The sequence below is a fragment of the Bubalus bubalis genome, chromosome 4 (assembly GCF_019923935.1).
Source record: "Bubalus bubalis isolate 160015118507 breed Murrah chromosome 4, NDDB_SH_1, whole genome shotgun sequence".
NCBI classification, from domain to species: domain Eukaryota; kingdom Metazoa; phylum Chordata; class Mammalia; order Artiodactyla; family Bovidae; genus Bubalus; species Bubalus bubalis.
Genome location: NC_059160.1, coordinates 67,574,977 through 67,599,037, shown reverse-complemented (window position 1 = coordinate 67,599,037; position 24,061 = coordinate 67,574,977).

The window sequence follows — 24,061 nt, the reverse complement described above, 5'->3', positions numbered from 1 at the left end:
AATGTAATCAACCTGATTTCAGTATTAACCATCTGGTGATGTCCATGTGTAGAGTCATCTCTACTATTGTTGAAAGAGGATGATTGCAATGACCAGTGCATTCTCTTGGCAAAACCCTGTTAGCTTTTGTTCTGCTTCATTTTGTACTTTAAGGCCAAACTTGCCTACTCCAGGTAATATTCCAATTACTTCCTACTTTTGCATTCCAATCCCCTATGATGAAAAGAACATCTCTGTTTGGTGTTAACTCTAGAAGATCTTGTAGGTCTTTATAGAGCTGTTTTACTTCAGCTTTTTCAGCCTTAGTGGTTGGGGAATAAACTTGAATTACTGTAATACTGAATGGTTCTCAATATTAAAAAATTATCATGGATCATTCTGTCATTTTTGAGATTGCACTCAAGCACTGCATTTCAGACCTTTTGTTGACTATGAGGGATATTTCATTTCTTCTTAGAGATTTCTGCCCACAGCATCTCAATTAAATTTGCCCATTCCCATCTTTTTTTGTTCACTGATTCCTAAAGTGTCAATGTTCACTCTTGCCATCTCCTGTTTGACCACTTCCAATTTACCATGATTCATGGTAAATCACATTCCAGGTTCCTGTGCAATATTCTTTTTGCAACATTGGATTTTACTTTCACCACCAGATGTTTTCACAACTGAGCATTTTTTCTGCTTTGGCTCAGCCTCTTTGTTCCTTCTGGAGCTTTTTCTTGGCTCTTCTCCAGTAGTGTATTGAACACCTACTGACTGGGGAGTTCATCTTTCAGTTTCATCTCTTTTTGCCTTTTCATAATGTTTATGGGGTTCTCAAGGCAAGAATGCTGAAGTGGTTTGCATTCTCTTCTCTAGTGGACCACGGTTAGTCAGAACTCTCCACCATGACCCATCTGTCTAGGGTGGCCCTTCATGGCATGGCTCATAGGTTCATTGAGTTAAATAAGGTTGTGATCTATGTGATCAGTTTGGCTAGTTTTCTGCTATTGTGATTTTCATTCTTACTGCTTTCTGATGGATGAGGATAAGAGGGTTGTGGAAGCTTCTTGCTGGAAGGGACTGGTGGGTCTTGCTCTGTAGGCTCAGTAAATCTTTGAACCAATTTTCTGTCCCCTCCCTGTAGTTTTGTCTGAGGCCAAACTATTGTAGGGGTAATTGTGATAATGGTGACCTTCTTCAAAAGGACTTATGCTAGTACACTGCGGCTCCAGGACTGTTGTGTTCAGTGCCCCTGACCCTGCAGCAGGCCGCTTTTGATCCACACCTCTGCTGAAGACTCCTGGAAACTCACAGACTAGTCTGGCTCAGATTTAATATTATGCTTAATTATTATAGATATTTGTTCAATATTTTTTATTGAATACAGATCATCATACCCACAAGGCAAAATGCATTTCCTTGGGTCCAAATATTAATACATTTCACATATAAACTAGTGCATGGAAGATATGTTCCTCAGGTTGTCATTTGCATGCATAAAAATATTTTTTAGAGAAGACAATATTCACTGACAATGCTGCTGTTTACTTTTTTAACTAAAATGTTAAACATTTCAACCCAAGCTGTGTACAATGCAAATTTACATTCAGTCTGATGATTTGAGTCATTTTTAAAAAACATGATGCAATCTGAAGCAAATTTAATAAAGCAGGAGTTTCTTTTATGTACAGACATAAGAAAATTGCTCATGGTGCCTGTAAAACAGCTGGCAGGCCTGTGAACCAAATTTCTATTTTTTTTTTTTTTCGGGTAGTTCAATATATTTCTAAAGACAAACAAAAAAGGGAAATAACATCCACACCATAAAATGACATTGAGTCAATTATATAAAAATATTTGCTAGCACACCAAAATCACAGTAATGAATCTAAGCCATGAATATTTAATGTGGATTCTAAATTATGAACTAAGTTTTCACATTCACTTTTGTATAATATCTTTTACACTATTTTGTGAGCATTCTGCTCTATTTTCTCATATCACTAAGCTACTGCATATCACATTACTAATTTACATGTCATAACTGTAATTTTAATTTTTTATCTTAGACCCTGTTACTCTCCATAACTCAATGGGCCTAGCAATGAAAAATCAATTTTACATTAATTTTTTTTTTATTTTATGTATTTTCATTGTAATTGATTTAAATGTTGTGTTAGTTTCAGGTGTACAGCAAAGTGAATCACCTATATATATATACACACAAATATATATATCTCCACTCTGTTTTGTATATTCTTTTCTTATATAGGCCATTCTAGAACATTAAGTAGAGTTCCTTGTGCTAAACAGGAGGTATATATATATATATATATTTTTTTAGTTATCTACTTTACAAATAGTAGCATGTATATGTCAGTCCCAATTGCCCAATTTATTCCTCCCCCTCCTTATCCCCTGTTAACTGGTAAGTTTGTTTTCTACATCTGTGGCACTTTTCTACTTCTGTTTTGTAAGTAAGTTCATCTGTAGCCTCTTTTTGGGCTTCCCTGGTGGGTCAGATGGTAAAGAAACTGCCTGCAATGTGGGAGACCTGGGTTCAACCCCTGGGTTGGGAAGATCCTCTGGAGGAGAGCATGACAACCCCCTCCAGTATTCTTGACTAGAAAGTCCCCATGGACAGAGGAGCCTGGCAGGCTACAGTCCATGGAGGTGCAGAGTCAGACAGGACTGAGTGACTAAGCGCAGAACAGTAGCCTATTTTTAGATTCTACATATAAGTGATAACATATGATATTTGTCTTTATCTGACATGCTTCACTCAGTAAGACAGTCTCTAGGTCTATCCATGTTGCTGCAAATGGAATTACTACAGGGTACATATATATGCTGTAGTTTGTAAAAGTTTGAGAAATTAAATTCTGTACATATAGAGCACATACATGCAAGTACAGTTTAAAATAATATGCGAGATAAGTCTCATGGAAATTAGAAAAAGTTTTGTTGTTAAAAATATAATACAAATACCAATATTTTTTCTTTTCTTTCTTTCTTTTTTTTTAGAGTAGTAAACGATGTGAAAATATTGCTTCTTGGGGCCAGGTAGGTATGTATATGAGTCTGTGTATTCTATTTTATGTCCAGGGCTGCCCAATACCAGAATAAAGAATAGCCTTCCCTTTGAAAACTATTAGCAAGGCACAGCTAAGTTATAGATAATTATAAATGCATTAAATGAATATTGGAATGTACAGTAAAGCAAAAATTTTAATATAGTTTTACACACTTAAAAAATACATTACAGACAGTAGTTATCTTACTAATGTTAACATTTCACTAGTAGTTCTACCTAGTTAATTGCCTCTCTGTAATCTGAGTTTTCTAGAGACTGTGTCAATATCAAAGCCTCAGCCTCTGAGGTTACAGAAAATGTCTTGATTATCCTACTTATGCTCTTAAATTCTTCCCATTCCAATTAGGATTGTTAGAATTTAGAATTTCTTCAGAGAAGAAACAAGAGTTTAGAAAATAGCAAGCAAAACTCAGGAATACTAACTTTGCCTCTATAGGTCAAAAGGAAGATTAGACATCATGTGATAGTTAGTATAATTATTGACATGTTAATATAAGAGAGTAGAGACTAAAACAGTTAGACTATCTTAATATCAAACGTTGTTCAGTCACTAAGTCATGTCCAACTCTTTGCAACCCTGTGAACTTCAGCATTCCAGGCTTCCCTGTCCTTCACTATCAAAGTGAAGATGAAAGGTTATAAAAGATATATAATGCCTTTTATAAGAAGATAAAAGATATTCAATTATAGAGGAAAATGATTTATACAAGTAATTCAAGTTAAAATATTAGTTATTAGAAATGTGTTATTTCCCAACATTATTGAAAATATGGTTTGCATCAGTAAATCTGGAATTTAAAACATGTGGTTGCAATATTTTGGGTTAAAATTACCTGGGAAATTATTTGCTCTGTGAAAAACACCATCTGCCTTCATGAAGGAATAGGATGAAGATGATCATATAAACATTATCCTCATTTTTATAACTAATTATGGTTATTCTATCTTTATATTTAGATAGCATTACATTGTTTCCAATGTGCAATTATAGATATTATGTTACATATATTATTAATTATACTAAAATTCTGAGCACTGAAGAATTGATGCTTTTGAACTATGGTCTTGGAGAAGACTCTTGAGAGTCCCTTGGACTTCAACGAGATCCAACCAGTCCATGTTAAAGGAGATCAATCCTGGGTGTTCATTGGAAGGACTGATATTGAAGCTGAAACTACAATACTTTGGCCACCTGATGTGAAGAGCTGACTCATTTGAAAAGATCCTTATGCTGGGAAAGATTGAGGGCAGGAGAAGAAGGGGATGACAGAGGATGAGATGGTTGGATGGCATCACTGACTCAATGGACATGGGTTTGGGTGGACTCCAGGAGTTGGTGATGGACAGGGAGGCCTGCCGTGCTGCGCTTCATGGAGTCGCAAAGAATCAGATACAACTGAGAAGCTCAGCTGAACTGATACTAAAATTGAGTTTATATGGGATATATGAGATATAAATAGATGGATAAATCATGCTTATATTTGGAAAAGGCAAAAAATACATAACCTAATTTTTCTTATTTAAACCTGAGTTGATCTGATTATATCATTCACGAAAACTTCATAACAGTTCAGAAGAGGTAATAGAAAGACCCTGAGCTCACCTCCTTTCACCAGCACACCAAATCACATCTAACTGCTGAACAACCATCAGTAAAGACTAGAAGCTACCAAAAACTATTTGACATCCAAACACATAAAGAAGAAACCCAGCAAGATGGTAAGAGGGGTGCACTTGTGGTATAATCCGATCCCCCAGCCCCTGGGAATGTGACACACAAACTGGAGAACAATTATATTGCAGAAGTTCTCACACAGGAGTGAGAGTTCTGAGCCTCATGTCAGACTCCCCAGCCTGGGAATCTGGCTCTGGAAGTCCTGCAGTCAACCCTTCCCAGCATTCAAAGGACTAAGGGAAATAGGCTCCACTCTTGGAGGGCATACACAAGGTGTCGAGTGCACCAGATCCCAGGGCAAAAAGCAATGACTTCATAGGAGCCTGGCCCAGAACCATGTGCTTGTCTAGGAGGATCTCATGAAGAGACAAGGGAATAGCTGTGGCTCACTGTGGGGACAAGGATATTGGTGGTGGAGATACCAGGGAATATTTTATTTGCAGAGAAAAGAACATTTCCAAACTCATTCTGTGAGGTCACCAGTATCCATATTATATCAAAACCAGACAAAGACACCACAAGAAAGAAAATTACAGGCCAATATCACTGCTGAACATAGACACAAAAGTCTTCAATAAAACCAAATCCAACAGTACATTAAAAAGATAATACACCATAATCAACTGAGAATTATCCCAGGGATGCAAGGATTTTTAAACATCCAAATCAATCAATGTGATATACCACAGTAACAAATGGAAGAAGAGAAACCACATGATCATCTGAACAGATGCAGAAAAAGCTTTCAACAAAATTCAACATCCATTTATGATTAAAAAAAAAAAAAAAAACACCTCCAGAAAATGGGTATAGAGGGAACATACCTCAACATAATAAAGGCCATAAATGACAAACCCACAACTAACATCATACTCAATGAAAGGTGAGAAGCTGAAAGCAATTTCTCTAAGATCAGAATCAAGAGAAGGAGGTCCACTCTCACCACTTTTATTCAAGATAGTTTTGGAAGTCCTAACCACAGCAGTCAAAGAAAAATAGGTAAAAAGAATCCAAACTAAAAAGAAAACTGTCACTGTTTCTAGGTGACCTGATACTATACATAGAAAATCCTAAAGATGGTACCAGAAAACTACTAGAGTTCATCAGTGAATTTGGCAAAGTCACGAGATACAAAATTAAGACACAAAAATATGTTGCATTTCTATGCAATGAAAACAAAAGATCAGAAAGAGAAATTAAGGGGGAGAATCTCATTTACCATTGTGTCAGAAAGAATAAAATACCTAGAATAAACCTAAGGAAGCAAAAAACACTGTACAGAAAATAGAAGTAAATTTTTATGCTTGTTACTTGACTTATTCTAGTGAACTTCTCAGTAAGTATGCTCAGAAAGGGCAAGTCTTTCTCACCTCCAACTTTTTATCCCCTACTCTAGTTTTTAATTCAGTAGCCTCGTTCATTAGATGAACTTCCTACTTTATTAACCTCAGTTCAGTTCAGTTGCTCAATTGTGTCTGACTCTTTCTGATCCCATGTACTGCAGCATGCCAGGCTTTCCTGTCCATCACCAACTCCTGGAGCTTGCTCAAACTCATGTCCTCAAGTTGGTGATGCCATCCAACCATTTCATCCTCTGTCATCCTCTTTTGCTTGCTTTCATTTTTATGTATAAAAACAAAATAGAAATAAATCATCATCTTTCTGTACATATACCCTACAGTGAAATATGATTCCTCAAACACTTCCTTCGGTTTCAGGGTTATGCCTTACAGATTGTGATGGTTTTCCCCACTGAGTGAGATATTTCTCTATTTCTCCAAAAGGAATAGAAGTATGTATATTTTAGACATCAACTCCAGATATTTCTTTCTACAAAGTCCTTACCCTTGGTAATGGTTCCCTTGTTAATGCAAGCATAAGTACAGCACTATTTAAAAGTCTTTGGTACTCAGAACATTATTCAAGGAGTCACCCATGACTCTGCTGTTTCGTATCTATCATATTCAGGCAATAGGAAAATCTCTGTGGCTCTGTCTCTGAGTACAGAACGTGACAACTCATGACTATTTCCAGCACTGTCAGTCTAATGTAAGAACCACAATAGCACGTAATCATTGCAGTAGTTTGCTTTCACCTATGCTCTTAAACGCACACTTATCAATTATGAAACCAGTAGCCAAGGTGACCTTTTAAAAACATAAACTGGATTATATCATTACTCTGCTCAAAACACTCCAATAATTCCCACCTCCATATGGAACTATAAAGCTTGGTGCTCATTATATTTCCAAACTTGTCTATCAGTTCTCATTCCATTCCAGTCACACTGGTTTCCTTGCTGTTTTTCAAATAGATCAAGAATGTTGCCTTTTCAAAGTCCTTGCATTAGCTGGTCCCTTTTTCTAGAACATTCCTTAAATCTGGTGTCAGCAAATACTAAACCATAGGACAGAGTCAACCCATCTCCTGTTGTGAATAAAGTTTGTTGGAACATAGCTACACTACATTCATCTCCTTATGTATTATCTATGGCTAATTTTGCACTACAATGGCAAAGATGAGTGGATATGGCAGAATTTATGGCCCACTTCTAAAATATTATCTGGCTTAGTATTGAAAATTTACCATACTCTCCCATGATAAAGTCATGGCTCATGACCAGTGGCTACCCTAAAACATCCCTCCAGTACACATTACATACACACTCCTTTATGACTTTGTCTAATGTTAGTTATCCAAGAAGATTTTTCTGACTACTCCCAATCAAACTAGACACCCCCATCATCATTTACTGTCTCCTTACCAAGTCCAACTTCTAAAAAATTATATTTATCATCAGCCTAAATATAAAAATATTTGTTAGCTTAGATTTTATATCTTTCCACTCAGTAGTTAAACAGGAAGGGAGGAACATTTCCTATTTTGCTCAACGCTGTGTCTGCAGGGTCTAGAACAGAGTAAATCTGTTACACCACACTCAAAGTCATGATTGAATGTAACACTTTAAGTCAGGCAAATTGGGAGACTATAAAGTGGATAAACTATTACCCATATAATTCAATTGTTCCCTATTGGGAACTAGGACCATAAATCCCATACATGAATAATTACATCATGACTTAACCAGGAATCACATAATTATCAATGTATTTAAGAAATATTAAGCATTGTTTTGTGAACCCTATGAAAAGTTCTTAACAATACAGACATGAGTCCTTTTTACATGTTTATAGATTACAAATGGAGGTAGGCAAAAATCTAAATCAATCAATCAATGCAATCAGAGAAACAGATACTGAAAATAGAGAATAAAAGGGCAATGTTTACTATAGCAATAGTAGGTGGAGCTGACTCTTTTTTAAAGGAGATTATTAATAACTAAAATAGTTTAAAGGAAAATACTAGTGGGGCTTCCCTTGTGGTTCAGTGGGTAAGACGCTGTACTCCCAATACAGGGGGACTGTGTTCAATCTCATATCAAAGAACTAGATCCTACACATGGCAAGTAAGACTTGGTGCAGCCAAATAAATATATACATAAGTAAAATATTAGTAGCTAGAAATCAAAATTATGTGTAGAATCCAGACATGCTGGGGAAAGAGCATTGTACACATATAAAATAGCATATAGGAATGTCCTTATGTGGCAGAAACTTTGGAGAATTCAGAAATCCTTATGAAGGCATTATAACTGGAAAGTAAGAAGCAAAAGACAAAGAGGGAAAGTCGATTTGGGCAGTGTAAGGTGTTATTAGCTCAAATCTTGACTTCACAAGATGTAGTATGAGGATTGATTTTGTTTTATATACAGTTGAAGGCCACCAAAAGTTTATAAAAAAAAAATATCAGCCATGTTTTAAGAAGCTGATGGAGCTTCCATATGTAAAAAGGACTGAATGGGAAAGATGTATATAGAGTTAATTAACCATGCTGTTAGGGAAGTCCAAGAGAAAATACTGGTGGCCTGGACCAGAATGGTGACTAGATGGTGAAAGTGGATATATCTGTTGTGATACAGTTCCCCAAGTATCTCTCACATTTCCACACATTTTGTTCTGGATTTTCTTTTCAAATATATTGCAGGATAGACTTAACAGAGAAACAAGAATCTTGCAAAGAGAAAAATCTCCTAAATCCATTTCTAGTATTCAGTTGAGTACTACTTAGTGCATGGAAGTGAAGAAAATATTAGAGGCCAGTGAAGAACCCCATGAAAATAATTGGAGAAAAGAGTACCTGGAGCTCACAGAAGAATGGGAATATTACCACTTTCCATAATTCAGAGTGAAAAACATCATAATTCTATAATAAGGAGAAACAATTGAAGCTAACCAAGAAATGAAACAGATGATAGCATATCTGGACAGAGACACTATACAAAAGTTCGATAACTATTCTGTATTTTTAAGAAGTTAGAGTATATTTTGAACATGTGAAGATATGGATGATACTTCAAAAACTCCAAATGTAATATCTATAATTTAAAACTACAATGTGCCATGAAAAATATAGCAGGTAAAGTTGAGAAAATAGACACTGCAGAATAAAATATCAATAGTGATAATGAAAACATAATGATAAAAAACTACCCAAAATAATACAGAGAAAGAGAACTTTAGAAAAAATACAGAGTGTAAGTGGTGTGTGGGATAACAGTAAGTGGCCAAATATTTATGAATTGGAGTCCCCAGAATGAGGAGATGGTTAAAAAAAATTGAATAAATAATGACCATTTTTTTTCTAGAATGGATGGAAACATAATAGGGACAAGAAGCTCATCAAACCAAAGAAGGAAATCATGGAGAAAAATACAGGCATGGAATAGAAGCTTCCCATTTCCTCCTCTCTCCAACACCCACAATTTGCTTCTATGAGTTTGACTATTTTAAACACCTCATGTCAGTGGAATCATGCAGTATTTGTCCTTTTGTGCATGGCTTATTTTGCTTAGCATAATGTCCTCCAGAGTCATCCACGTGGTTGCAAATAACAGAATTCTCATTTTTTAAGCTGAGTACTATTGTATGTATATACTACATTCTCTTTATCTATTCATATATCAATAGAAATTATTTTCATATCTTAGCTATTGTGAACAACGCTACAATGAACACTGGAATGCAGATATCTCTTCAAGATCCTAATTTCACTATTTTTGATATACCTAGAAGTGGTATTTCTAGGTCATTGTAGTTCTATTTTTAATTTTTTGAAGAACCGCTCTACTGTTTTCCATTTTATATTCTCATAAACTGTGTACAATTGTTCTAATGTCTCCATGTCCTCACCAATGCTTATCTGTTTTAAAAGTTATAACAGATGTGAGATATTATATTATTGTGGCTTTGATATGCATTTCCCTGATGAATAGTGAGGTTGAGCATCTTTTCATATACCTATTGATTATTTGTATATTTTCTTTGGAGAAATATCTATTCAAGTTTATTTAGTCTATTTCATTTCTCAAATACCATGACTCTGACTTTAGCACTTGTAGGGCATTTATAATTTTGAATTGCAGTGGCAGGGATAGGGGAGCCTGGTGGGCTGCCGTCTATGGGGTCACACAGTCAGCCACGACTGAAGCGACTTAGCAGCAGCAGCAGCAGATGACATACATCTTTTCCTTGTGTGAGCTCCTTAAGATCAGATGCCATGTCACATGGACCTTTGTAATTCCAGTCCCTCACTCAATTCCTGACACAAAGCAATTGGTTAATAAAAATTTACTGAATGAATGAATAAAACTGCTTCTGGATATGCTTTTATTTACCAAAGAGTAACTTTCAACTATGTATTATCTTAACAATATCATTTCCTGAATACTTAGTAACACTTTAATAGTTACCAGTAGAAACTTGATTTCCTCTCATGTTGCACAAAATAACACCCTATTTGACATTTTTTGTTATTGTGTTTATAAATCTTTCTTATTTGACATCATTATTTTAAATATTCATATAAGTTGCCTAAGGGTTAATTTTATTTAACCATGGCATTAACTTTGCTACCAGGTATCCTTATGATGTGATAAGTTAATTTTAAACATAGGACTGTCAATCTTTCTAAATTAAGTTTAGGATTAAGGAGTGTGGTAAGGGTCAATCCAGTGGATTTACTTTGAGGTGGAGGAAGTGTCTATGGGGACCTAATTAAAGAAAAGATTTCTAATCTATTTCCCCAACCCCAGCCCCACCCTATGTTAGGCCTAGGGCATCCTCATGTCTTTTATCATGAGTGTAATAATCAGAGCTCTCAGTTACATGCCCTGTTCTAGCATTTACTTCCTGTGTGACCTTAAATAAAGTGCTGAGCCCTTCCAAACAGCAGTCATCCACTTTTTAAAAGGAAACGCCTTTCTCATAATACTTCTGCAATAAACAAATGAAATAGGGCAAATACATAGTATAAAATGGCATTGAAAAAACAGAAATATAGTTTCTTAATTTTATTTGACCTCATTTTAAAATAAAAGTTAAATGTTCCTGAAATAGACAAGACAAATCATAGACAAAAGATCAAAGTTGCAAAAATCTATATTTAAAATGTTGATCTAAAAGGCAGTTGATTTAAATCTACCATAGAGAGCTAGAAAAGGTCTTTGGTTTAAATTAAAAGTAACTCAAAATTTTATTTTTCAAAAAAATATAAGGTAGTACATCTTGAGAAGCATTTCATCAAGCATTTCTTGAAAAGTTAAAAAAAAAAACTTTCTCTGAGGATAGTTCAGATACTGTTATTAAAAAATATTTAAGTCAGAAAGCTCAAGTTCTCATCTTTAGTTCTTACTGAAGTCTGTGTGTTTGAAAGAGACAATTTCCTATTTTTACCATCTCCATGCAGGTTAGAACTAGAAAATCAAAAGCAAAAAGTAACTGCTTGTCTTTTCCTTTGAAAGCTTTAACAATCTATGCTAGAGCCTTTAAGTAACCTCCCTGAAAGATATCCCAGATGATATACACATATACACTATTTATATGTATGCATGTACCCATGAATACATGCGTGTGCATGCATATATTTATATAAATACTATATATACACTACTTCACATACAACATTTGTTTACTTACTTTAGAACACTAAACATCATATGTTTAAAATGTCTTTCATGGTAGATATTAAAATAGTTAATAAAATATTACCTTTGACTTACTTGGGGAATTCTGACTCTAAAAAATTCCATGCAAAACTCAAAAGTCTAGGTTTTATTTAACGCACATAACCTGGCTAATTGTTTAAGAATGAGTTTTTTAGTCGGTACTAAATTGACTTCCTATTAAATAATAATATTGGAAAAGGATGAAAATGATTACTAGAGCTCAACCCTTTTCCAGTGATTTTACTGTGTGGGAAATCATTGAAATCAGAGATTTCAACTTAAGGTTGGTGGTATAGGCTGCCCTGATTAGTATTCTGCTATTCTTGTTGTTTAAAATAGTTTATGCTTAAACATTCATTTTCAAATGAGGACTATGACAATTTAATTAAAGTTTAAACTCTAGTAGCTGTTGAAGATCATACATAATCCAATTACTTTTTATTCAATTAATTTAATAGCAAACCACTTGATAATTACTGTTAATCCCCTGATTTTTTTCTTCTCATCTGTTTATCAATGGCCTGTGAGATATCTTAGAGGAAATCATATTGGGACATAATTATCAGCAGTCCCAGCTGGAATTAAAGACTAAATATTTAAATACCACAAATTCTCTATCTCTACAATTGTTTGAAAAAGAGGTAGTAGAAATATAGTCACACTTGCATGTAGTCTAAAGATTTGGAATTTCTTGATTTAACATCACTAGCTTGACTTCAAAATCAGTGAAAATGGAATTAAAATTTTATGTTGAGATGTTGATTCATTTCTTTCCAGTTTCTGTGTACATGTTTATTATGATTTAAAATAATTGAGGTCATGCATTATTTACAGTTCTGTTTTGCTTTTGGTCTTTATCAAAAACATTTATACCATCAAATATTCCTCCATAGTATTACTTTAACAGCTGCATAATATTTCACTTTACAGCTGATGATTTTACCAATCTTCTACTTTTGAATATTAGTTGTCTGAAAATGTTTTATTCTTATTAAAAATGTCTATTCCTCTGCTTATATTTTGCATATTTTATTCTTTGTCTAAAGTAGGATAACTGTGTGAGATTGTATTTTAATATTTTTAACATATATTAAAAATTACCCTTTAGAAATGTGTCAGTTTTTGAGCAAATTCCAGGAGATAGTGGAGGACAAAGGAGCCTGGTATGCTACAGACTGTGAGGTCAGAACGACTTAGCAACCAAACAACAACAACTAAACAACAATTTATACTCCCATAGCACTGTATGAAATGTCAGATCTCTAAATACTAGTCATTAATTTTACATATAACAGTAATTTCTGTTACTATGCTATATGACATTCGAATCCATACAAGATGTTTGTATTTGCTGTGTCCCTCACACCTGTGTGCTTGTATAACAGTAACAACTGAATTACATCTTTGTGTTAAATTATTTTGAGTTATGTTTCTCTATAAATCTTAGGCTAAGTTATGCTATGGTAGAAAAAAAAAAAACAAAAACAAAAAAAATAAAAAAAAAAACACTGACCCCCAAATCTTGATGGCTTACACAATAACAAATGTTTATCTCTGCTACTGCTGCTGCTGCTGCTGCTGCTAAGTCGCTTCAGTCGTGTCCGACTCTGTGCCACCCCATAGACGGCAGCCCACCAGGCCCCGCCATCCCTAGGATTCTCCAGGCAAGAACACTGGAGTGGGTTGCCATTTCCTCCTCCAGTGCATGAAAGTGAAAAGTGAAAGTGAAGTCGCTCAGTCGTGTCCGACTCTTAGCGACCCCATGGACTGCAGCCTACCAGGCTCCTCCGTCCATGGGATTTTCCAGGCAAGAGTACTGGAGTGGGGTGCCATTGCCTTATCTCTGCTAAGTCGCTGTTTAGTATCCACTTCACTCTAGACCTAGGCTGATAGAGCAGCCATATCTGGAATATTGCCAGGCCTATAATCGAGGGAAAAAGGAGATGGTGGTATCATGCAGTGACTCCTAAAATTTCTGTTTTGAATTTCCACATGACACTGGTCCACACATTCATGTCCAAAGATAATAATGTGCCTATGCCTGATATCGATGAGATTGTAAATATAAGTCTCCCATAGGGAGGGCCCAGAAAGAAGGAACAGTAAATATTTTGATAGTACTGTAATCTAGCGTATATAGTTTATGGAAGCTAATAAAAAATTCATTTAATGTTATTTACTTCAATGCCTAGACCATTTAAACAGATGAGTTTTGATCCAGTGGTTGACAGCTAATCAAACAACCCAATTGAATGGAACTGGTAATTAAAGAGAACCCAGCTACAGTTTCTTCTCTGGTTTGTGGAACTAAACTAGGAATTTTCATAACAATATACTGCAATTATATTTCAAAAGAAAAAGAAATGAAAATCAAATTAACTGTGTTATTATATGGAATTCCTGAAAGTGAAAGTTGCTCAGTCGTGTCTGACTGTTTGTGAGCCCATGGACTATACACAGTCCATGGAATTCTCCAGGCCAGAATACTGGAATGGGTAGATTTTTCCCTTCTCCAGGTGATCTTTCGAACCTAGGGATCAAACCCAGGTCTCCTGCACTGCAGACAGATTCTTTACCAGCTGAGCCACAAGGAAGCCCAAGAATACTGAGTGGGTAGCCTGTCCCTTCTCCAGCAGATCTTCCCGACCCAGGGATCAAAGTGGGGTCTCCTGCATTGCAGGCAGATTCTTTACCAACTGAGCTATCAAGGAAGCCACATGGAATGCTTGTTTTGATTACATAAATTAATTTTTGAAGTAACCAAACCAAGACCCATACATCTATTCACACACACACACACACACACACACACACACCATAATTATACGGGTGTAACTAAATATTATATACACTAAATTTCTTAGTACTAAATTTCACTTGCAAAGTCAGTCATTTGAACCAATGGCCCCTTTAATCTTCTGAAGTCTTTGCAGTAAGTAAATAATGAGGATTAAGTACCTCTCTCTTCTGATGGAAGAGACTTAGAAGAGGAAGAAAGTAAGAGGTAGTCCTACTTCTGATGTGCAGAGGTTAAGGCTGTTGAAAACAGAATTACAAGAGGATTCAGTTCAGTTCAGTTGCTCAGTCATGTCTGACTCTTTGCGACCCCATGAACTGCAGCACGCCAGGCCTCCCTGTCCATCACCAACTCCTGAAGTCCACCCAAACCCATGTCCATTGAGTCGGTGATGCCGTCTTATCCTCTGTTGTCCCCTTCTCTTCCTGCCCTCAATCTTTCCCAGCATCAGGGTCTTTTCAAATGAGTCAGCTCTTCGTATCAGGTGGCCAAAGTATTGGAGTTGCAGCTTCAACATCAGTCCTTCCAATGAACACCCAGGACTGATCTCCTTTAGGATGAACTGGTTGGACTCCTTGCAGTCCAAGGGACTCTCAAGAGTCTTCTCCAACACCACGGTTCAAAAGCATCAATTCTTCGGCACTCAGCTTTCTTTATAGTCCAAATCTCATATCCATACATGACAACTGGAAAAACCATAGCCTTGACTTTGTTGAAAAAGTAATGTCTCTCTTTTTCAATATGCTATCTAGGTTGGTCATAACTTTCCTTCCAAGGAGTAAGCGTCTTTTAATTAAGCACCATAAAGTGGGCCTAAGGTGGTTGTCTCAGTACATTCTACTACTACTTCAGAGGATGTTCCAATATTGAATACAACTTCCTAAGTTCTCCCTAAACAGAAACCTTATGGAACTTCTTCCCAGATAATTCAGGATCCATGACCACTCCTATCTCTTTTCAGCTCCCACTACCCTAAACAGCGGGTTCTTCGCCATACATATTCCTAACAAGAAGAGTCTGTGTCTGACTGAGCTGATAAATTCTATTTATAACATGTGATAAACCACCTAAAGAAGCTGACAGCTGGAAGATTCAGAAGCTGTATCATGTAGAATAAAGAAATATATAATCTGGATATTATAGCAAACTATTGAGTGTATTCATTATTCTACTGATAAAACAATTTGATCTGCTCAGATAGCATTCCATCATTACCTTTCCTAAGTTTTCCAAGGAATAAATACCATTTTTAGGCAAAGATACATGAAGTTCTTTTATGAATGAACCAAGATTTGGACTAGCTGGTCAGTACCAGGTTCAAGCTAAGTGGTTGATCTAACTTATTCTATTTTGATAATCACTGTTCTCTTATGTATTGAATCCTAATATCTAATAGTTTTGGGCTTCCCTGGTATCTCAGCTGGTAAAGAATCTGCCTCTAATGCAGGATACCCCATTCTGTTCCTGGGTGGGGAAGATCCCCTGAAGAAGGGGCAGCAGCCTATGGGCCATCAGTTCATCTACAAAGATGATATTAATATGGATTGAGATAATCCTTCAAAGAACAACAGTTCAGGAATTTTCCCCTGAGATTCCAGAGGTGTAGGGCCAAAAAACTTTCCTTTCTTCCCTTTTATTAATAGGTTCTTTGGATAGCCTAATAATTAAGTTGGCATAAGACAGATTAACAGGAAGGAAACAAATTGCATATGAGACTCCCTGGCAGTCAGAATATTGAGGCTTATGTACCATTCTGAGTTAAGGAGAAAGGCTTCAAACAGAGCAGAAGACAATTCACAGAAATGTGAGAAAAGCAAATGTTTAGTACACAAATGTACTAAACATTTGTTTAGTACAATAGGCTGCCCACTGCAGTATTCTTGGGGTTTCCTGGTGGCTCAGCCAGTAAAGAATCTGCCTGCAATGCAGGAGACTTGGGTTTGATCCCTGGGTTGGGAAGAACCCCTGGAGGAGAGCATGATAACCTACTCCAGTATTCTTGCCAGGAGGATCCCCAGGAGCCTGGTGGGCTGTAGTCCTTAGGGTTGTAAATAATCAGACACAGCTAAGCACAGCATATATATGATTGTTCCTAGACTACCAAATTTCTGTCTTCAGAATTCTCTATGTCCACAGCTCGAAACCTAGAAACTTTGGAGGTGGAGCAGAATTCACCACACAAGAATGTAACACCCTGGACTGTGAATTATTTCAAGACTTAAGACAGCTGGGACTCAGCAGAATCAGGAAGAACATTTTACGTCCCACTTAACTGCTTACAAAGATTTTGGATAGGGCGACTGCACCAGGAAGCCCTACTTCTGATGGCTGGAATTAAGGTTGTTAGACAAAAGGAATTACAAGAGGATTAATCACCATATATTTGGTCTAAGGTAGTTGGCTCACTAATTTTTGCTAATTCAGAGGATATTTGCACATTCAGAGCTCACTGCATTCTACTTTTTCAGAGGATATCTATTTATTCAGAGCTATTACAAGAGATACACTTAATATCAGAAAGACTTACCAGTGTGGCATGGCAAACATTTGTGTGCCAAACATTTGCTTTTCTCACATTTCTGTGAATTGTCTTCTGCCCTGTTTGAAGCCTTTCTCCTTAACTCAGAATGGTACATAAGCCTCAATATCCTGACTGCCAGGGAGTCTCATATGCAATTTGTTTCTCTCCTGTTAATCTGTCTTATGCCAACTTAATTATTAGGCCATCAAAAGAACCTATTAATAAAAGGGAAGAAAATAAAGTTTTTTGGCCCTATACCTCTGGAATCTCGGGGGAAAATTCCTGAACTGTTGTTCTTTGAAGGATTATTTCAATCCATATTAATATCACCTTTGTAGATGAACTGATGGCCCCTCATCTACATCATTATTTATGAAACCTACACCTTCAAAATTTATACTAAGAGGGGAGCAAAATACATACACCAGAATGTGCCACTTTGGCCTGTGGATTATTTCAAGATAGAACACAATTTACCTGCAATATTATCATTTACTATTATTTGAGGAAATATAAATACAATAATAACCCTAAATACCTTCTGACTCTTGATAGAATTAGCATCATCACCTTTCTTCCTAGGTGGCTTCTAATGTCCAATCGGTTAGGTTAAAATCAGTGTAAAATAATAGTGCTTACAGGTAATGTTCTGTATTATTAAAGCTAAGATTTTAGCAGTGAAAAATTATTCTTAGTTTTTATTATGTCCATTCCAAGACTCAGTTTTGGGCATAGTGGATGGCTTATAAACAACCAAATTTTTTCACAGTTCCTAAGGCTGAAAATCCAATATTAGTGTACAAGCATGATCTGGTGAGGACCCTCTTCTGGTTTGCACACTTCTAGCTGTATCCTCACATAGTGGAAGGAGCAAGGGATCTCCCTATAGTATCTTTTATAAGTGCACTAATCTATTCATGAGAGCTTGCCTTCTTGACCTAATCATTTACCAAAAGTCCCACACTCCTAATACCATCACATTGGGCATTAGAATTTCAGCACATGAATGTAGGGGAAAACAGACAATAGCAGTGGATATCATCATTAAATTATATGGGCAGTTGAGATATCAGAATTATCTTAAAAGGGTGACAGACATTCAAAAGAGAGAACCAAACTGCTTATCTCAGAAAGCTAAAGTAAAACAACACTAGATATTAAAATAGTAATCAGGCAGTGGAAATAAGTTGGAAACAATGTAATAAATATATTATCGTTGCCTACATTCAATCCCTCTTTCTCAAGGAAAATTATTTATATTTGTCCCAACGACTTTACACTTAATAGAATGGCTTGCTTTGTCCACTGAAATAGGAATGGAAGTGGCATGTATCTTCAGCAGAACATTTAAAAGACGGCTCATATTTCATCATGTTTGAGATTTACTCTGCAATGACAACCAGTAAAGTTCCAGAAAGAGGCTATTCATTTAATCCAAGTCCTGCAATAAAGATGATGTGGAACAGAGCTGAACAAAACTGATGACAGCCATATGGCTGGAAATAAGTATTTGCTGTTCTAGTCCTTAAATATTTTAATAACAATTAATATAAAATATGCTTGCTGCTGCTGCTGCTAAGTCGTTTCAGTCGTGTCCAACTCTGTGAGACCCCATAGATGGCAGCCCACCAGGCTTCCCCGTCCCTGGGACTCTTCAGGCAAGAACACTGGAGTGGGTTGCCATTTCCTTCTCCAATGCATGTAAGTGAAAAGTGAAAGTGAAGTCGCTCAGTCATGTCCGACCCTCAGCAACCCCATGGACTGCAGCCCACCAGGCTCCTCCATCCATGGGATTTTCTAGGCAAAAGTACTGGAGAGGGGTGCCATTGCCTTCTCCAGATATAAAATATGAAATTGTTTTAAAGAATTGAAATTTAGATACAATTAAATATTTGTTATTAGGCCTATAAGTCCATAGAATGCAGAGTCGGACACAACTGAAGTGACTAGAGATATCTACTAAAGTTGGTCAAGCTGTACAGTAGAGAACCATGAAAGTATCTGTACAAATAAATAAATAATACTATATATTTAGGTTGTGAAATTTGAATAATTATTTATAAAGTCCTTGAGGTTGAAACCTGATATTCCAAGTAGTAAAAATGCAATTCTTACAGTCATGCACTAGTTAATTAATTAGCCGTTTACTATGGGATAATTCAATGACTGGTTTCCTCAACATTTGGTTCAGTTCAGTTCAGTTCAGTCACTCAGTCCTGTCCGACTCCTTGTGACCCCATGGACTTCAGCACACCAGGCTTCCCTGTCCATCACCAATTCCTCGCTCAAACTCATGGCCATTGAGTTGGTGATGCCACCCAACCACCTCATCCTCTATCATCCCCTTCTCCTTTGTCTTCAATCTTTCCCAGCATCAAGGTCTTTGCCAATGAATCAGTTATTTGTGTCAGGAGGACAAAGTATTGGAGCTTCAGCTTCAGCATCAGTCTTTCAGGACTGATTTCCTTTAGGATTGACTGGTTTGATATTCTTGCAGTCTAAGGGACTCTCAAGAGTCTTCTCCAACACCACAGTTTAAAACCATCAATTCTTCAGCACTCAGCTTTCTTTATGGTCCAACTCTCACATCCATACATGATTACTGGAAAAACCATAGCTTTGACTAGAGGGACGTTTGTTGGTAAAGTAATGCCTCTGCTTTTTTTCTTCCAAGGAGCAAGTGTCTTTTAATTTCATGGCTGCATTCACCATCTGCAGTGATTTTGGAGTCCCCCAAAATAAAGTCAGCCACTGTTTCCCCACCTATCTGCCATGAAGTGATAGGACCAGATGCCATGATCTTAGTTTTAGGAATTGCCAAAACCAAGTAAATCAAGGCAAGATGTGTTACAGATAAAATATGTGTGTTTGTTGATTTTCCCCCAAATATCTAGATCTTTACAAACAACAGAAACACTTCAATAGGAGTTCTCGCACTGCACTTGGTTATCAGCTGTGTAATAATTTGGAATTTATTTCTTTATCTACCTCAATTTTCATAACAAAACCAATTTATCCAATAGAATCTGTGATACTTATAAGTTTTCAGTATTGTGCCAGTCTCTGGATGATCAATAAGTAAATTTATAAAACTCATGCTTTGACCTCACTGGGCTTATACTGTAGTAGAACAGATAACAAACAAATGAATAACAAGATGATTAAAATTGTAGAAAATGATAGTTAAGTGATAAGACAGAGACTGACAGAGAGATCCTATTTAGATAAGATGTTAGAACAGATATTTCTGAGAAGATGACTTTGAAGTTAAGGCATGAAGGCTGAGGCGCATGGAGAGAAAAGGGTGGAATATCCTTTCAGAAAGATATAACAACATTTGAGACTGGAAAGGGCTTGGCATGTTCTAGGAAAGGAAAAAGGCCCAGATGATCTCTGTACAGAAAAATAAGATAACTGAGAAGCAGTTAAAATCCTCATTAACTATGACAAAGAACTTGATTTTAGTCTAATTGTGATGGCATGCCTTTGAAAGGTGCTACAGGGGAAATGATAGTATCAAATTTATGTTTTAAAAAAAAAAAAACGAAGTAGTATATATAGAGTTTGATGAAGGGAAGAGGTGCACTGCTGCTGCTGCTAAGTCGCTTCAGTCGTGTCCGACTCTGTGCGACCCCATAGATGGCAGCCCAACAGGCTCCCCCTCCCTGGGATTCTCCAGGCAAGAACACTGGAGTGTGTTGCCATTTCCTTCTCCAGTGCGTGAAAGTGAAAGTGAAGTTGCTCAGTTGTGTCCAACTCTTAGCGACCCCATGGACTGCAGCCTACCAGGCTCCTCCGTCCATGGAATTTTCCAGGGAAGAGTATTGGAGTGGGGTGCCATTGGCCAGTCTTTAACCACATTATAAGGCATGCATGCAATCTCAGTGGCATTTATTACTCACTAACAGATATATGAGTCAGCTGGACAGCTCCAGGGCTCTGCTTTTTCCTATGTATTAAGTTCAGAGAAGAGTGAAAAAGCTGGCTTAAAACTTAACATTCAAAAAACTAAGATCATGGCATCCGGTCCCATCACTTCATGGCAAATAGATGGGGAAACAATGGAAACAGTAACAGACTTTATTTTCTTGGGCTCCAAAATCACTGCAGATGGTGCCTGCAACCATGAAATTAAAAGAGGCTTGCTCTTTGGAGGAAAAGCTATGACCCACCTAGACAGCATATTCAAAAGAAGATATATTATTTTGCCAACAAAGTCTGGCTAAGGTCTGTCTAGTTAAAGATATAGTTTTTCCAGTAGTCATGTATGGATGTGAGAGTTGGACTATAAAGAAAGATGAGCACTGAAGGATTGATGGTTTTGAACTGTGATGCTGGAGAAGACTCTTGAAAGTCCCTTGGACTGCAAGGAGATCCAACCAGTCAATCCTAAAGAAAGTCAATCCTGTATATTCATTGGAAGGACTGATGCTGATGCCGAAGCTGAAGCTCCAACACTTTGTCCACCTGATGTAAAGAACTGACTCATTGGAAAAGACCCTGATGCTGGGAAAGATTGAAGGCAGGAGGAGAAGGAGTGGACAACAGAAGATGAGATGGTTGGATGGCACCACTGGCTCAATGGACATGAGTTTGAGCAAGCTCTGGAAGTTGGTGATAGACAGGGAGGCCTGGCGAGCTGCAGTCCATGGGGTCGCAAAGAGTAGGACATGACTGAGAGACTGAACTGAACTGAAGTTCATATCTTCACTGCCTCATATTGTGGGGCCTGTGTGTGTAGGGGCATCAGGTATGTGGGGCATGTATTTCTCATGGTGGAGATCAGAAGCTCCCAGAGAGGTAAATGGAAACAAGTGATTTTACTTAAGGTGAAAGCTTGCAACGTACACCAGATCATTTCCTACTATATTCCATCAGCCAAAGAACATCACATGGGCAAGATCATGTGTGTGGAAAATCATACATGGTATGGGAAATACACTCTTTCCATGAAGAAAAAGGTTAGGAGAGTCCATATGCTGGGTGTATCTATGCGAGTTTAAGGTTTGTTCCGTGTGAACATTTATTGAACAACAGCAACAAAAACACTGCAAAAGAGCCAAAAATAAAAAAGGAACACTAATAAATAAAGTTATTCAAGTTAGAGGTGATAATGGTAAAAATGGGTATATTTGAAAACAAAGCTATTGTATATTTAATAACTTACAATACTCCAGGCAGTATTTATGTACTTGACTTTTATTAATTCATCTAAGTCTCACAACTGCCTAAGATTAGATTTGAAAATTGAGACTCAGAGAGGCTAAGTGGTTTTTCCAATATTATAGCTTGTAAGTGGAAGAGCTAAATTTCAAAGTCAAGCAGTCTCTGCAGAACGTGGAATCTTAACAACTGGCTAGGGACATTACAAAAATTAAATAAGTAAATATATAAAGTGGCTAAATAGAGTGCCTACCATAGAGTAAACACTAAATAAATGTTATCAGTGCTAGATATTTAGAAATCAAAAATGATGATTTGAAAAGTATAATCCCTGATGTCAGTGAATGGTCAGATTTAAATGAGGCAAGGAAGTATCATATGGAGCATATTTAAAACATAAGTGGAAAAATAAAAGCCTCATTTAATCTTGATCAAACAGGTTGTATTAACTCTATGTTTGGAATTAAAATGTGTGGTTTATAAGCCTATGTAATGTGCTAGGATCACAGTTTATAAATGTCAGAACTTGGATTTAACTCTAGCATAACCTGAATTCAAGTCCAGGGTTCTTTCTCTAATTCCTTGCTGGTCCATATTGTTTTACCACCAGCAGACAGTCACAAAAGAAGATAGAATAGACAAACATACATAGAGGCAAATGCAAATGCACAGTTCATAAGCTTAATTATTTAAGCTTATGAATCTATCATACTAAGAAACTCTGAAGATTCATATACTGTAAAAGCATGTATATGTTATATAAGAGATAGAATTTATTTTGATTACTTGGCAAGTAAGTAAGCAAGGAGGCTGCACTAGAAAAGCATGAGCAGACCTGTGATGAGAGTGGTCCCAGTACTCTGATATGGATGATACCTTCTCATCTTCCATCCCCAAATGACTTCCCTAGATAGAGCTTTGGGTTTCTTTGAATTTGCCAGGGGTAAAGCCCTGGTGCTTTTCCAAGGAAGATGATTTGCAACTCTTTTCTTTAGAACAGATCTTCCCAGTTGACATGGGAGGGACTCTCATGGCACCAGAATTCTACCAGATTTTAAGTTCTTTAAAAGTAGCACCTGCGTTTGTCTTGCTCCATCTCCAGAAAAATGCCAGATCCAGAAATGTGCTCAGTAAATATTTCTTAAATGAATGATTTCAGAAATGAATGAATCCATGGGTTCTCAATCTATACATGTAAGATCAGGTGATGTGAGTATAGGCTGTGGATATATGTTTAGGTAGAAAGAGGTGGTGTGCACAAATAGAAAGCAGAGTGGTATAGCTGAATGTGAGCAGCTTTGAGGCCTCAAAGGGTTTGAGGAAGGTGTTTTCCTGCTGGTCACTCAGAGAAGACATTTCAAAATTTTTGAACTTAATGTAGATCAGTTTTTACCATGCATACATTCTTGGGATACTAGAACATGCACTAGAGATGATTATGTTTAGGATTTCTCTCTCATAGATGATTAACTGAGGAAGGTTTGATATCATTGTGTTCATGGGTTGGTGTGAGAAACAGTGGAATGGAAGCTATGGTTGCTAGAAATAATGATGTCTTATTTTCAAGCACAGAGAAAGCTATTAAAATAAAATTCCACTAGACTGAGTTAAAATATGTGCTCTGTTCTTGCTAGAAGACATAACACTGAAATATTGTTTTCAGAAATACATGGCTGATACTTTCCAGTTGGCACTTGGTCAATCAAGGTTGACACCTTGAATGACAGGATACACTAATGAAAGACACATTGTTAGCATTATAGTCA